Genomic DNA, 17,565 nt, shown 5'->3' on the forward strand with positions numbered 1-17,565 from the left:
TGTAGTCCCCAAATAACACACAGGAGACTATATTAATTATGAAGCTGTTGGCCTTGCTTATTTCTTACTGGCTAGCTCTGACTTAAGTAATTACCCCATAATTGTTAATCTAAGTATGTCTCTTACCGGAGAGGTTTCCGGGCTTCCTACCCCAATGGTGTTACATCTCGACTCTCCTGTGTTTCTCCTTCCCAGAATCCTCCTGGACTCGTAGTCCCTCCTATCTTGGTTCCCTATAGGCTCAACAGTACTTTATTGACAAATGCACAGGACTTCCCCCAACAAGTAGAGGGATAGGTGGGGCTGGCAGGCAAAGAATACGTAGGAATCTAGGTTCAAGAGGAGATAACGGAGAATGAAGAGAGAAGGTAATGAAGGAGAAGGAGAGGGAGATGCCTGGGGTCAGTCAGCCAGGCAGCTGGGCAGCCCCTAGCCAGCCGGACATAGGAGAAGCAGAAAAAGTAAGACATACAGAATGAAAGGAAGGTAAAAAAACCCCAAGACAAAATGCAGATGAAGGGAAACAGTTTAATATAAGTTATAAGAGCTAGTTGGACAAGCCTGAGCATTCATAACTAATAATAAGTCTCTGTGTCATGATTTCGGGTGTAGTGATCTAAGAAAGTCTGCTACATTTGGCCTTCCAACATGGGGCATGAATTTCCACACAGGGTATGAGATAGTTGAAAAACAATAAGGACAACAAAACCTCCCAGAAAAAGTACTGTTCTTTTAAGAGGACCTATAATAACCAAACTTCTAGTCATATTTGGTAGGTTTTCAAGGCTAAACATATACTTTTCATAGGTGGTCTTCAAGTCCTTCAGAGACCTACAGAATATGGCATGTAATATACATCATAACCTAAGGCTTTTCATGACAGTGAGACATGTGTGCTCCTGGCAGCACCAATCTACCTCATAAAAAAATGGGCATTGAAGGACCTCTATATGACATTTGTTTCAATGTGAATAAGCTAGCCATTTTTGCAAAAAACTGTCCTTCCCTCAACTGCTGAAAATATACCATCTAAATTGCACAGGCAAGCACAAAGAAAAGTGACTAATGAACTTTGCCAAAGCAAGGTGGGACAGTTCTTCAAAATTCCTGCTCCATAGAAAAAAATCTGCCAGATATTCTGCAGGACACAAAGGAAAGTTACTGTTTCACTTTGCCAAGACAAGGTGGGACAAAATTCCTTCTTCATAGAAAAGTCTGACAATCTAGGCTTTTAGGCTGAAGATGCATGCCCCAATATTGCAGAATTTTGGGTGACTGTCCAGGCACTCAGATGTTTATGTCACTTCTATAGTTTTGGAAGCTCTGCACTTCTTGTTTACTCAAGAAATATTATATCCTTCAGGGTTCTTTGATTGAGTTGAAGACGAGCTAGTTATAGTTTACCTTGGTTATGATAGAAGGTACATTAGGTACAAAATTTTGAACTCATTAAGATAGGATAGATAGTAATTTCTCCCAATTTGCCAAGTACAAATGGATTTGATATTATAAATGTAATTCTTGATATCTGTTCTTATTGCCCTTCCTTTTTATTTAGAAAAAAGGGGAAAATGTTGTGGAATATTACATTAACTGTGTAAATGTTTATTGCATTTTTTATGCTGTGCTTGTTTAATTATGTAAAGATGTGTTGCTTTGCCTGCCTAAGGCACCTGATTGGTCTAATAAAAAGCTGAATGACCAACAGCTAGGCAGTAGAGGATTGGGTGGGACTGGCAGGCAGAGAGAATAAATAGGAGGAGAAATCTAGGCTCAAAAGAGAGAACAAAGAGAGAAGAGAATGAGGGAGAAAGAATGGTAGATGCCTAGGGTCAGCCAGCCAGGCAAGCCACCAGCTAGCCAGTCACAGAGGAAGCAAAAAAAGTAGGACATACAGAATAAAAGAAAGGTAAAGAGCCCTGAGGCAAAATACAGATGAAGAGGCACAGGTTAAATAAATTATAAGAACTAGTGGGACAAGCATAAGATAAGGATGAGCATTCATAGCTAATAATAATTCTCCCTGTCATGATTTGGGGTCTGACAGTCCAAGAAAGCTTGCAGAGAGAGAGAGAGAGAGAGAGAGAGAGAGAGAGAGAGAGAGAGAGAGAGAGAGAGAGAAACAGACAGACAGAGAGACAGAGAGAGACAGAGAGAGAGACAGAGAGACAGAGACAGACAGGCAGAGAGACAGAGAGACAGAGAGAGAGACAGAGAGAGAGAGAGAGAGAGAGAGAGAGAGAGAGAGAGAGAGAGAGAGAGAAGATATTATTGAGATGCTAACTATTCTGGAGGCTTTGTATGGGACTTAAAGCAGCAACTGAGGTGAGGAATTGTGTGTTTGTGGGGTATGAGCCAGTCACAAGGTATTCAGGTGCCTCCTTTCACATTAACTCAAGTCCTTACACATAGCTTCCAGGCAGGTGAGAGACAACAAGGAAACAGGAACCAAGGCTTTCTTCTGGTGTCCCTGGCCTCATCAAAGAACAGTTTGGGAGCTGCTACTTTGGGGTGCCTGCCTAACATAACTAGTTCCATTCTTCGTTATCATCTTAATCTCAGGCACTTCAGGCTGTGGTTTCATTTATAAATAGGGTGTCTGTAGATCATATTGTGATATGGTGGGCCTGTCATCCAGTGGTGCTGTTTCTATGAGGAGAGAGAAACTTGGAAACTTACAGAGGAAACAAAGCCAGGTGAAGAGGGCAATAGAGACTGAGAGTGGTGTGTCTCCAAGTCAAATAATGCAAGATAAGATGGATAAGATGAGCTAGGAGTCCTCTTGAGAGCCTTCTGAGGAGTCATGGTTATACTGGCAGACACCTACCTCAGACGTCTAGCCTCCTGCATGGGGGGAGAGTCAGTTCACCCTGCTCTAAGCCACCCAGGTTGTGTTTGCTGGTTATGGTGGCCACAGAAACAAATGCAGTTTGTGCCAGTCTCGTGTCCTGTCTAAGACTTTACTACACTTGATTTATTTGGCCTTGCTTTCCTCTCAGTGAAGAAGGTCTGCACATTGAGCAGGACCCCTCGGGAAAGGTGCCCTCAATGCTTCAGACTGTTCTTACAGGCCTGTGTGTCCACTTCTGTCCTTCTCTTGTGCTGGGAAACATGGGGCAGGCGTGGACTTCACTTTTCCCAGAGGCTCATAAACAACCTCAGAAACTCAAAGGGGGTGAATTTTAGGCACCTAGATCGTACATAATTTAGCCTGGTCCCCTTTCTTAGCCATGCCATGCCATACAATCTTTTGTCAGGTCCCGGCACACCACCCACCTTTAAGTGCTGGAATATGTGGACCTATTCCTGCTCATAATATTTCCATGGAAATTTCAAGCATATATTATTGCACTTTCTGCTACTATAAAGATAATAAAAGCTGGATTTTACACACACACTTTCCGTTACATTTATTTATTTGATTTGGCAGGGTGTGTGACAATCCACAGTGTTCATGTGGAAGTCAGAGGACAACCCATGGGAGTGTGTATTCTCCTACGCTGTGGGTCCCGAGGATAAACTCAGGTCATCAATCTTGGCGATAGACACCTTTGTCTGCTGAGCCATCTCACTGGCCCAAAGAGATTTATTCTTAGCGTCCTTTTTGGAGGTTCAAGGGTGTTGTGATAACTTTGGCTTGGGTTGTATGTCAGCCTTGTGGTGATAGCATGACAATGTGGGGAGGGGGATCACAATATAAGATAGGGAGCCGGAGTGTGGACTTAACTTGTCCTTTCATGACAACTCAGTGTTGAGAAAACGTATGGGGTACCATGATAACTACATTAATCCCTTCAGAAATCAGTTTCCCTATTACTTCCCTTAAGTCCTACTACCCCTCCCAGGGGCACACTGGGAGCAAACTTCCAACACATAAATCTTTGAGGGGCATATTCGAACCTTATCTAAACCACAGCAAAGCATATTTAAAATGGCTTTTCCCAACACAGTGGTCAACTCATGGTCACTGGCTTTCATCTGCATCCGCACCAACTCCTCTCTTCCCCACACAGGAAGCAGAGCAAATTGCAGTACTACATCATTACACCCACAAATATTGTTCCATTTCTCTCTAAAAGATGAGTAACTTAAAAAAAAACGGAAATTCCATTATTATCTCTAAAAAGATTTAACAATTCCTACGTAGTAGCAGATATCCAGTGGGTATTGCTTCATCAATATGATTATCATTTTAAAAAGATGTGTCATTTATTTTAAAATACTTAATATTTAAGTATATAGAAATAATGTTTTATTAAATGTATGTATTTTATATTTGCCATAGTATTTCACCGTTTTAAACGTATGTGTGCCCATGTGTGTCTGTGTTTGCTTGCAAGTGCAGTTGCTCTTGGAGGCGGGAAGAAGGGGGGTCAGATTCCCAGGAGCTGAAGTTACAGGAGACTGTGGGTGTTGGGAACTGTGCTCAGGTCCTTTGCAAGAGCAGCACACTCTCGTAATCACTGAGGCATCTCTCCAGCCCCCAGTGGGATTATTTTTAAGTGGATTGTCTGTGTTGGCATCCAAATAAGGATACACATATGAAACTGTTTTCCCTAAGCTGTTCCCCTTCCTCTCTTGCCACGGATCTGAGGGAGGAAACTAGGCTGTTTGTCCTGGGAAGCTTCCCAGGGTGTTTTTTTTTCCTGATTGCATCCTGTAATGTCACAACGTGCCTGGGGAGGCAGGTGGAGGTGAGGTGGTGCTTCATTGGTGTTAGTCACTGTGAACTTGATGTGCAGGGACAGACTCCGGGCGGCTCCCCTCCTCTGCTCCTCATTCTCTTCTCCTTTTGAGGATCATTCTCTGCATCTGTCAAACTTCTGTCACTCCCAAGACTAGCTCACACCCTATGGCAGAAAGGTACACAGCATCTCCCTTCAAAATAGACTCCAGCTCGATTTAGGGCTCTTTGCTCCACACACCGGACACCTTGCAGCGACGGGCTACATCTGTGCTTTTCTTCATTGTAATTCCACTGCCGGGCACAGGACAGTGGCTCAGTGAGCAGTTGTTGAATGAATGAGTTCTTTTGATTTTGGAAGCGTGGAAAAGCCTGGAGAGGTGTTGGGACAGAAGTGAACCCCAGAAAGAGGGCTGGGGTCTTTGAGGACCCTGGTTTTCTATGGAATGCTTTTGTGCGAACATGCTCACTTCACGGTCTCACCCCCTGAGGCTTGTGCCTTTTAGCATTGGGTGGCACTGGGAAACAAAACAGAACAAAACAAAACAAAAACCCAGACTTCTCTTGTTTTTTCACCCCAGACCTCAGAGACTCAGAATAGCTTTGAGTCTCTGTTATCACTGCCTAAAATGCAGGACTTCTACTTCCTGGATTAGAAAATATTTCCTTCCCAGAGAGACCTGATGTGCCTTGGGGCAACCCTTTCCCTCTCCCTTTGATCTTAGTACATCATTCCTGCAGTCCCTGGCTCCCTGTGAATTAAACAAGAAGGAGAAACTAAGGCTCCGGAAGAAAGCTCAGTCGCCCGGTTGTGCTGGGAGGGCACCTGGCTGGCTGCTAAGCATAGGCCAGGAGGGGATTTCCGGCCTCTTCCTGGGGATCAGCGCAGGCTACCGGGCATGGGAAGGTCACATTATCTTAAAGTCTCTGGGGACTCTTAGGAGGATGCAGCTGCAAAGCTGCAAGAACTCTTTTCTTCTCCGGGGAAGGAGGAAACGGACAACGGGGCCTCCCCAGGTGGTCTCTGCATGGATCCCAGAGCAGGCTAGATGGAAAAGCCTGGAGCATCCTGGAATAGACCCTCCATGACATGGATCTCCAAGCTGGCGCTGGTGCCTTGGCAAAAACTGGAGGGGTGCGAGAGTTCCTGACTTCCAGCTTGCAGTTCCAGGGCTCCCAGTTGTCTGGCAGAGGAGATCTGTAGAGGCCACAGACTGAGCCAAGAATGTTAAGAGGGGCTGGACTCCGACAGACTGCTGGATCAATGGCTGCCTCTGGCCACAGGGTTTTCTGAACAGTCACCTCACACTCTTGAGGACAATGCGATTCGAGGCAGCTGAGTGGAAGGAGTCTCTCAATTTGCTTATGGGATTGGTTTTCTTTGGGACTGTGCTGGGGGATGTAGTGACTCATTCTCCATCTTTTGTCTGTCTTTTTGGTTTAGCATCAGCAAATTTTAAAAAATGGTGCATTTTTAACATAACGAAACCTTGAATTAAAAACCGTTACTCCACAGCTGCTTCTGCTTCTGCTCCCTGGGCGTGGTCTTTGGGAGATACCTTGGGAGTCATTTACTCGTTGCCAGGTGGCCTTTGTTACTCGGAAATGCTTTGGCGGAGTGGCTAGGCTGGAGAGATTGCTCAGTGGTTAGAACACTGTTCTCTTGCAGAGGACCAGAGTTTGGGTCCCAGCATTCACATCAGGTGGCTCACAAGTCTGCAACTCCAGCTGCATATGCTAGGAGCCCTTTGCTGGCCTCTGAGAAGACAGCAATCATGGGCACAAATACATATACATCCAATTTATAAAACAGATAGAATCTGTAAAAAAATCTCACGGATGTATCTTTCAGACCCTGTGCCATGTCCTTTTAGGTGGCTTCAGAGACAGCAGGATTGGGCCACATTTCGGTGATCGGGTCAGACTCCCCTCCTTAAATTCTAGTTTATGTGGCTGGTGATACTGAACCTCACACCCCATTGAACGCTTGAGAATTCATGGGATAAAAGAATGATCCAGCCTATAGAGTGATTTCTGTAGGGTAAATCACGAGAGCAATGAGAGCCTGACTTTCTTGCTTGGCTTGTCAGAGCTGGAAGATGTTTTTAGAAATGATGTAGTGGTAGGTCACGGTCCTAGTTAGGGTTTCTATGGCTGTGAAGAGATACTATGACTAGCAACTCTTGTAAAGGGAAACATTTAGTTAGGGTGGCTCACTTACAGTTGAGGTTCAGTTCATTGTCATCATGATGGGGAGTATGGCAGTGTGCAAACAGATGTGGTACTGGAGAAGGAGCTGAGAGTTCTACATCTTGCTTGGCAGGCAACAGGAAGTGATCTATCTCACTGGGAGTGGCTTGAACATATATGAAACCTCAAAGTCCACTTCCATAATGAAACACTTCCTCCAGCAAGACCACACCTACTCTAGCAAGGCTACACCTCCTAATAGTGCCACTCTCTTCGGGGGACATTTTCTTTCAAGTCACCACAGTCACCCCCCCTGGCAATACCCTGGTATGAGTGCTGCTGATCAGCAGCACTGTAAGAGAGAATATCACATTACAGGGGAAGCTGCCTTTCCAGATCCTTCCATGGTTGGGATTCTGGGATCCTTATGGCCAATGCCCTATTTTGCCTTCTCTCAAAGATGTGTGTACAAGGTGTTTATGCGAAAAGAGGTCCCAGAAGCTCAGTAAGTGAATGCAGAAGTGAGACAGGAAAAGGGGGAAAAGCCATAAACCATGTAAGCAGTGAGTAAGTATGGCGCAGATCTTCTGAGAACCTTCTGGAAAGCACTGAGAAATGCAGGCCTCAACTGCCCTTAGATGGCATTGGGAAGCTGGGATAAGTATGTAGCGATTCCTGCCCTCCTGTCCTCCCCCTCACCTTTGGCTGAATATGGTTCCTGTTGTATCATCTCTGGAGCTTCCTGGTTGCCTACAGAATGGGCTGAGTATACTTCTGTACCCAGAGGAATAGTACTTTTAAAAGATAAGAGGCCATAGGTGAGATCAGAACTTTCTACCAAGGGGCAGGATCCCCTCCTGGCACCAGTAGGCAGCATGTCCTACAAGTGATCAAATGTTTGTTGACTATATTGGGGATGATGATTTAGGGACATATCAGTCAACAGGGACATGCCTTCCTAATTTTAATCCCATACACGGGGTATAGTTTCCAACCTTCCAATCTTGAGTGTGAATCCCATATTAGATGATTTGTAACTAATCCTTCATTGTACCTGGCATTGGTTCCAGTGTTCTTACCAACTTCAGAACCAACACCTCCTCTTATGGATGCATAATGGAGAAGAGATGTGACTTGCAATCACACAGTTCTGAGTTTGAATCTGACTTCTACCTCTCTGTAACCTCAGACAAATTATTTCCCCTCTTTGAACCTCCTCCTCTGGGATGAAGCAATACTGTCATCTCCCTGAGGTATTTCGAGGATCAAAAGAGATACAGTTGGTACAAGGAGGCAGACATGTATCTACCACTGTAGAATGCGTTCTGTGCTCAGATCATCCCCTGATCAACTAAATAGGTAGCAGAGACCTACTGTGAGTTTGTCTCTGTCATGGTCTGAAAGAAAATGGCCTTCATAGAGAGTGGCACTCTTAGGAGGTGTGATCTTGTTGGAGTAGGTGTGGCCTTGTTGGAGGAAGTGTGTCACTGTGAAAGTGGGCTTTGAAAGTCTCCTTTGCCCAAGCTAAGCCCAGTGTCACTTCTTGTTGCTTACAGACTAAGATGCAGAACTCTCAGCTCCTTCTTCAGCATCATGTCTGCTTGTATATAGCCATGCTTCTCACCAGGACAGTAATGAACTAAACTTCTGAAACTGTAAGTCAGCCTCATTAAATGTTTTTCTTTATAAAAGTTATCATGGTCATGGTGTCTCTTCACAGTAATAGAAACCCCAAAACAGCTTCCATTCTGTGTGTTGAGAAATAATGGTGTACAAAAATGTTAAAAATATTTCTGGAGCTTATTTTCATAGACCTCAACTTCCAGTGGAGACTACAAATAGTGAAGAAAAAAAACTCAGCCAGGGACCAGAGGGAGGTCAGTTGGCAGAGTGCTGGCCTCATAAACAGGAGGACTTGACTTTGTTCTCCAGACAAACCTTCCCCCACCACATGCTGTTGCCACCATGTATTTGAATCCCAAGGCTAGGGAGGAGGCAGGCAGATTCCCAGGGCTGACACGCCATCTATCCTAGGCTACTCAGTGAATTTCAGGCCCATGTGAGAACTTATCTTAGAAAACAAGATGGATGGCAACTGAGGAATTCCACCAGAGGTTGTTCTCTAGTCCACATCTACGTATGCATGTGCATGTACCTGCACACACCTATGTACCTATATACACACAAACATGCATGTATGCGCACATGCAGACACACATACATATACAAACTTTGGCTCTTTTTAATGTGCTAGAAGGTGATAAATCCCTTGGAAAAACCTAAGTCTGGGGAGGGGAAGGGGATATTAAGCTGACCTGAGGAGAGAGGGAGTAGTCAGAATGGCGTTGGATTTACTTGAACAATGCAGGATGGCCTTGTCTGGGTATCCATAACTCAACATACCTGTAAAGGTATTTATCTCTAACACATACACACACACACACACACACACACACACACACACACACACACACACAGCTTGAGGATCATCATTTAGCCCATGGCTCTAGGGCAAGTGGAGAAGAGGGAGCCAGGCAGAATCCAGCCTGGAAGGAACATGGTTGGAGTCTTGCAAAAGCTGGCCTCAGCCCCTGACTTGATGGCAGAAAAAGTTGCTGCAGCAGTCCACCCTGCATTTACCACATTCAGTTGCCTGCTTCAACACCTGTGGTTACTTTCTGGCATTCTCTTTCTCTTGCTGTCTCCACAGATGGATCAGAACTGAGCCAATGGGAGGCAAGGGCTTCCTGATTATAGTCAGAACCATTGCCTCTGAAGATTCGGGGACTGATAGAACCTTTTGGGCCTTTCACATGGAGAGTCTAAAGCATCTAGCCACTTCTCTGTGAGCTGCTGCTGAGTTGGGGCATGGGAATCTCTGCCATGTTAACCTCTGCCTCACTCCCATCTCAGCACTGGACTGGGTGCTGGATAAAGCCCTGTGGCCACAATCGTCCTGCTTTCCTTCAGAAGGCACTCTTCATCGTGAAAGCTAAGGAAGAAGACAAAGAGGGGGATGGTAGAATTCTTGGCCACAAGGTTCTTAGACTGTCAGCTGGGATGATTAATCTTGCTCGTCAGTTTGGTTTGATTGAAAGACACCCAGGAGATTAGTCAGTCTTACCTCTGGGTGTGACTGTGAGAGCTTTTCCTGAGACAATCAGATCTCAGGGCTCTGACTAATCCATTGTTGAATTCTAAACTTAGAAAATTGGGAGGCTACTGTAGGAAAGTGAAGGTGGGGCCGAGCTGGAGAAAGTGGCAGACAGGCGACCTTCAAAGACTGCATCTTGGCTCTGGGCCCCTCCTATTGTCCCTCTTTGCTTCCTGGCTCCCAGTGAGGTGATTCCCCATGCCTTTCTTCCATGAGGTATTTCTTCACTTAGGCCATCCAGTATAGACCAAAACCTCTGAAACCATGAGCCAAAGGAAAGTCTTCATCAAACTCCTTTCTCTTGGCATTTGTCACAATGATGGACATCTAACACACTGCACAAGTGAAACCTGTATCTAAGTCATTACAGTTGTCCATCCTCTATGGGAAATACTTTGCAAGACTTCTGGTGGATGCTCAAAGTTCTGTGTAGTGCTAGCTCCTATATAGACTGTGATAAAGTTTAACATATAAATGGGGCACATTAAGAGGTTAATAGCAATGACAAAAAGTGGAATTCAAGCAGTACAATGAAATACTAACAACGAATGCAATGTCTCTCACTCACACAATCTCTTACTCACCCTTCTCTCAAGCTAATGTGAGTCATACAGTACCTCTGTGATGAGACAAGGTGAACACCATAGCAGCAGGTACATAGCATGTGTCCACTGTTGAGCTGTTGTGACCAGTATGATAAGTCTCATGCCATCCTGCTCCATTCTGCCTGAGACAGTAATTGTCCCTCTTCATCTGATGGATCCATACTGTATACACTACCCCCTCATTATTAACTTAGTAGTTGGGGCTGCTAGCTCTCAGCATAGGTGCTTGTTTTATAGTAAGTCAAAGAATGGCAACCTATTTAAAAGTTAGGAAATGTTTTCTGAAACTCCCTCTTTCATATTTTCAGAGCACAGTTGACCTTGGGGAATGCCACAAACAAAATGGTGGGCAAGTGGGGGCCCACTGGGCACCACAAATCCATACGACAGGTGCTGGCTTCTCCTTGGCCTACCGGTCTTCCTGGGCAGCTGTGGTGGTTGACTCTAGCACAATGTCTGCTTACCATTTCAAGTGCTGTGGCTCTCAGCCCCACTGCCTGAAGGCTCAGTAGGCATCAGGGCAGCTTGTCTGGGCCAATACTGGAACAAGCAGAAATTCCAGATAGCTAGTGCCCCAGAGTCATGGTCCAGGAAGGCTGCTTTGCCCTACAGCCAACCCTGAGTCTGGGGACCACACGTATCCTTCAGGGTTCTCCCAGGAGCTGAGCTCTAAAAGCCTGGTAAAGGGTGTGGGGGCTGTGGGGAGTGTGGAGGTGGGGATGTACATGTGTTTCCTCTGGTTATCTGCTTTCCTTCCAGTTAAGTTTCACTCACCCCAGCTCCTCACTGAGATTCCTGAATTTGCCTTATGAGTTAGCAACCAGTTCCCCAATCCTTATCTTACACCATGCTTTGGGAAGGAGGGACCAAAACTGACTTCAAGCAAAGTGTAACAGCTTCCAACAGTTTGCTAAGACAAGGTGAGAGAGGATGCAGGAATTCTATGGAAGGATCTTGGAAGATGTCTTAGTGGAAGTGTAATTTGCTATGGGTGTAGAAGTTGAAGTGGGAAGGATAACCCCAGAAACCCTGGTGTCATGAGCCAGGAGAGTGGGGGCTGGGAGAGTGTTCAACACAGCAGGGTGTGTGGATAAATCAAAACACAAGGAAAGTGGCTACTACTGGCATAGTAGGTGCAAACAAGTTGTGATGAGCTTCCCAAGCCTAGGAAGAAGTTTGTGCATCGCTCTGCAAACCTCCTGGCTTTGTTCTAGAAACATCCAAGACATTGTGTGCAGGTCAGGATGCAGGATAGGATTGGGTGTGCTCTCCTACACACAGTTGCTGCTCCCTGAGGGCAAGGGTACATGAGGGAGCAGTACTTCTTTTTCCTGTGTTTCTGTCTTCATCTTTTCAGCCCTGCAGCAGCTTGGGTCCTGGCTGCAGAGTGAGACCAAAGAAGGTTCTTTGGCTTGGGGACAATTTTCTCTCTCTACAGCCCTTTTCTGAACCATTCTGATCATCTTTCACTGTTTCTCCTCCCCCCAGCCCAGTTAGTGTCTTCTTCTCCTGAACCGTTTAGTTTCAAATACATTCATTTATCCTAAAGAGTAAGTGATAGATTGAAAGCAATGTGTAAATGTACATCAGCAAAGACTAATTGAGGCTGGAGAAATTGCTCAGCAATTACAAACACATGCTGCTTTTACAGAGGGCCTGGATTTGGTACCTAACAGCCACATAATTGTTCACAACTGTTTGTAATTCCAGTTCCAGGGGTCCAATGCCCCCTTCAGACCTCTGTTGGCAATACACACACACACACACACACACACACACACACACACACACACACACACACACACAGGACATACATGCAGACAAACATCCATGCACATAAGATTAAATTAAAAAATCCAAACAAGATCAATTAAAAAAAGACATCATTGAAGTTCTTCTTTGGTTTAAGATGTAAGGTAATGTATTTGTAGCGTTCTTGATGGTGAACCTGTAACGGTGACCACACACCCCTTTGGGCACATCTTCCTTCTGTGCTGTCTTTCTCTTGGGTCAGCTAATTTGGTAGGAAGGGCAGAGAGGCTCTCCCATGGCTCTTTATATCTTTCTGTGTAAGTGTTCCCCAGTGAACACCCATTTATCATTTATCTTGGGTCTACTGAGATCATTACACCCTCACCTTCATTTGTTTGTTGATTCATTCACTCACTTATTTGACTGAGACAGGGTCTTCCTATGTAGCCCAGGCTGGCCTTTCCGGCAAGTGCTGGAATGGCAGGTACACCCCACCCTCCTGGATAAGCATCCAATTTAAGTGTGACATATGTAAACTGGTCTTCACTCCCAGAAGCTGCACACAGCTTTCCTTGTTTCTACCCTCTAGTTGGAGGTGTGGCATGCTCTGTGGGCCAGGCTGATATGGTTATAACACCAGCTCTGGTTCCTGCCAAATGACAGGAGATGTGTCTTCCCCACTTCCCACGTGAATTCTTACTGGAGATGAGGATCCAGAGAGATTGGAAAGGTGGTCCCCCATCCGGTTCTCCATTTATCCAGCTCTTTCCTCAACCCTAGGGCTTCTTTCTAAATTCTTTCTATGAGCTGGCTACCAGAATGCCCTTTTCCTGTGCCTGAGGCCAAGATCCGGTGTCCCAAGGCAGATGAAATCCTAAAGACTTTCTTCATACTTTCCAGGGACCCAATACAGCTGCTCATTGCTTGGGACTGATGGGAGTTAGTGGCTGTTTTGTAGTAGATTGTCATCGTTGTAGTCATCATCATCATCATCTTGTTCTTTTTCCTCTTTCCTCTCCTTCTCTCTTTTTCTCCTCCTCCTCCCTCTTCTATGAAAAATGGAAAAAGTTTTTTTAAAAAAAAAGAGGAAGGGGGTTGATGGCCACTGTGCCTTGTGTCTGAATTTCCCAGCAAAGTCACCTTTTCCAGCACTCACAGGCTCTCTGCCTCCGCTCTCAGCAAACCATATGCTGTCGCTGCTGCTGGCCGCATCCTGGGGATGGCTTTTTTCCCCTTCAGCAAGCCTCCAGAAATGTCACCGAAATTTATACGCTTATTCACAGAGGCGCTAAAGCAGAAAACCGGCTTTTCAGCTATTTTTGTTTTGCTTTGCAGATGGGGAGTGAGAACCATAAATCTCTCCCTCATTGGACTCGGGGGCCCCCCACTCTCTGCTTGGTATCATATGCTGTTCAGTCCATGGTGGTGATCTCCAACCCCTGTGTTGTCATCTGCATAGAGGAGCAAGAAAGAGACCCTAACTCAGGGGCAGTTGCTTGTTACTCAAGGCCCCATCTTCAGGTGATCCATTGGGGTGTTCTGGAGGAGGGAAGAGCTTAATGATGGCTTTAGTCTGTTCTTGTGACAGTTGCCTGTCTGTGTGTAAGTGGGAATCAGGGGACCACCAGGTCTAGTCTACCAAAGCCCTTCTGCAACAATAAGTGCCTTTTCTCCCCCTTCCCCTCCCCTGCCCTGTCTTCCCCTCTCCTTCACTCCCCTCCCTTTCACTTTCAATCCCCTCCCCTCTCCTCTCCTCCATTCCCTCCCTTCCTCTCTCTTCTCCTCCCCTCCCATCTTCTCTCCTTCTCTCTCCATCCCTTCCCCTTTCCCACCTCCCTTCCTCCCTACCCTTCCCTATACTCTTTCTTCTCTCTTCTTTTTTTTCTCTCCTCTCTCCTTTTCCTCTATCATCTCCCCTTCTGGCCCCTCTCCTCGTCTCTTCTTTTCTTTTTTTTGAGAAGAGTTTTTCTATATCCCAGGCTGGCTTTAACTCACTCTGTAGCCCAGGCTGGCTTTGAACTCTCAATCCTCCCGCTTCAGCTTCCTGAATATTGGAACCACAGACACCTATAACCATACCCAGTTGTTCATCTACATTTCCATTACTATTGCTGGCTGCATAACAACCTGTGGTCAAACTTTAAGGCTTCATTTTGCTCATGGTCTCATGGATAGGAACTGGAGAAGGGCTCTGGAGGCAGGTCCTAGTGGGCCTTGGCCAGATCTGGAACTGGAATGGAGCTATCTGAAGGCTCAGATAATGGATGCATCCTCATGCTGACCTTCAAGAACAGGTTGCTTGCCGTGGAACAATCTTTTTGTACACTGTGAATTTTTGTTGCTCTCATTGGTCTAGTAAAGGGCTGAATGGCCAATAGCTGGGCAGGCACATTTTAGGTGGGACTTGCAGACACAAAGAGAACATGGGGAAGAAGGAGGGCATAGTTGCCAGCCAGAAGCAGAGAAAGCAGGAGATGAATATACCATTCTGGAAAAGGATACTGCCACGTGGCAGAGCATAGATAAGAATTATGTGTCAATTTAACTTGAAAGAGCTAGTTGGTAACAAGCCTAAGCTATCTGCTGAGCATTTATCATTAATAATAAGTTTCTTTGTGGTTATTTGGGGAGCCTACTGGCAGGACTGAGCTGATTGGTGGGACAGAAAACCTCTGTTTACAGCTGCTTGCATGGTTGGCACTGAAGTCTTCCAGGAGCTGCCTGAAGTACCATTAAATGTCCCTTAGTGTAATTTCTACTTTATTCTACAGCTTCTCCGAGTTCCTGGGGTCAGCCCAGGGTATAAAGAAAGTAGCTCTAGCTGACCTTTAACTCAAGGCATCTGAGAGGGCTCCAAGCAGAGGAAGTGTGGGTTTCGGCACCAGATGTCCCGCGCTACCGTCTCGCCAGCAAGAACGACGCTGCACACTTAGGATCCTTCTGCAGAACAGCTTTAATGCGTCTTGAGAGGGAGAGCATAAGCTTACAGACCCGGGGAGCAAAAAGCCCAACCCTTATATAGCTCAGCAGTCCCCGCCTCGGACGTGTCATCTCCTGACTGGCTCCTGCTCGTCAGCCCATATGACGCCACGGGAGAGGCAGAGAGTAAGGGATGGAAAAGTAGCAGGCACGTGTGCACCAAGGTTGTTTACTCCAACTGACAACGGGTGTCAGCGCCATCTTGTAACGGAGAATGTGGGGGCGGCTCCCCACAAGGAAGGACCTGATGCTTTAGGTTTGAGGAGCACACTGTCTGCCTGTGTCCCTTCAAAGGGACCCTGGAGCTTTGGTCACACAGTGCCTCCTAGGGGTATTGTTGCTGTGGTATCCAGATGCTGACTCTACTTTGGTGAGAAGATCTTTCCCTTACCACTGGTGCTCATGTCAATTATTTCTGACAGAAACAGCTGATAGTAAATACCTTCTATTCTAGGCATCAAGAAGGCAACATTAGGACAAGCTACTCTGCTTGGGGACAGGCAGGGATGGGGCCAGACTGCCACTCTCCTCCCTGTTTCTGAAACAAGCACCTTGCTGTTGGATCTTACTGGAAAGAACATCCACCATTCTCCTCCTGTGGCCACTTCGATGCTCTGAGCCACCATCACCCTTCATCTGGCTCCTGCTGCCTGCCCAGCCTCCACAGTCTTTGCTCCTGAAGCCAAAACTGACACCAAATATTCTTTCTCTGCACACAGCTCTCCTGTGATAATGAAGTGTTCTCAGAGTCAAGGCTAGAATCCTTTAAAAATATTTATTTTTCATTTTCATTGGTATATATTCATTACACACGATACTGGGTTACATAAAGCCATTTTCATACACGTATATACTGTATATTGAGCATATTCCCCGAATACCCCTTATTTTCTCTGCTCCTCTTAGTCTTCTTTGTCCCCCCAGACAGTTTCATTTCTATTTTCATATCATACATACATTCATGATTTTATCTATATAAAATCTAGGGCTCACAAAATAAGGGGGAAAAAGCCATGCAATACCCAGGTTGCTTCTATAACATACCTGTGGTGATTAATGCCGCACTCAGCACTGATGTACAAGTGTGCCTGTGGTGTGTTCATGTTCAGGTAAATACCCGGGAGAGGCATAGCTGGGTCATATGGTTTGTATATTCCCAGTGCTTTTTTCCTTTTAGTCAAGGCTAGAATCTTTCCAATGCCCCGGGATCCAACCCCCATGATGATGCTGACTTCACCTCCTATCTCCACCATAACCCTGTTGGCTTTCTTATGTGCCTGACAACAGAGCTGCTCAATTCCTGCCTCAGGAATTTTGCACTTGCTGCTGTCTCTGTACTTTTTTTAATAGAGTCCATTAAATTAAAGTCTGAGCCGCACGTCACCGCCCTTTCTTTGTCTCATGATCTACTTTAATTTTCTATGCAGCATTCACCCACCCACATGTATTTATTAATGTTCCTGTCTTCTTCATTCTGGGTGAAAAGAGGCTGGCGTGGTTTACAGCAGAGCCTCCAGTGTCTCCATGGAAGCTTTGCATCTATTAAGTATTTGTTGAATGAATGCACAGACTACCCTCCTAAGTTTTTGTTTGTTTTAAATTTAGTTGTTATTTATTATTGTGCACAAAGAAGTCAATCAGTTCTCTCCTTCCACCATAGGATCTGGGGATGGAAGTCACATTCTCAGGCTTTTGAAACAAATGCTTTTACCCACTGAGCTACATTGCTGGCCCAACCCCATTGGTTACTAGGCCAGTAGTGGAGCTGGCTCTGTACCTAAGAGGTTGTGTGTGTGTGTGTGTTTGTGTGTGTGTGTGTGTGTGTGTGTGTGTGTGTGTATACATGTCATGGCCCCAGGGCCTTGGGGAGGTCAGAAGACAGCTTTTGGGAGGCAGTTGTCATCTTCCACTGTGGGTTCCAGGGACCGAACTCAGCTTGTCAGGTTTGTCTAGTCAGTGCTTTTACCTGCTGAGCCATCTGGATGCCCCCCCCCCCCCCCCCCGTTGCTGGAGTTCCTTGTCCCACCAGGTCCCGCCACCCTTCAGCCCCAAATAAGCACACAGATGCTATATTAATTATAAATTATTGGCCAATGGCTAGGACTTCTTATTGGCTACCTCTCTCTTAATTATTAGCCCATAATTACTAAAGTATGTATTTCTACAAGGCCTCATCTTATCAGAGAATGCCTGGCACATCC

At 45.7% G+C, this 17,565-nt stretch overlaps 1 long non-coding RNA gene across 1 annotated transcript in view; it reads left to right on the forward strand.

Annotated features, from left to right (window-relative positions):
• The window catches only part of LOC110342831, a 72,791-nt gene extending 56,049 nt beyond the window's left edge, over nt 1-16,742 (forward strand). The window contains exon 3 of the long non-coding RNA XR_002384994.2: nt 15,819-16,742. This is a non-coding gene — a long non-coding RNA (uncharacterized LOC110342831). The remainder of the gene's footprint in view (nt 1-15,818) is intronic.
• The last annotated feature ends 823 nt before the right edge of the window (nt 16,743-17,565 follow it).

This window comes from Mesocricetus auratus, unplaced genomic scaffold, assembly GCF_017639785.1.
Source record: "Mesocricetus auratus isolate SY011 unplaced genomic scaffold, BCM_Maur_2.0 Super-Scaffold_100033, whole genome shotgun sequence".
Classification (NCBI taxonomy): Eukaryota; Metazoa; Chordata; class Mammalia; order Rodentia; family Cricetidae; genus Mesocricetus; species Mesocricetus auratus.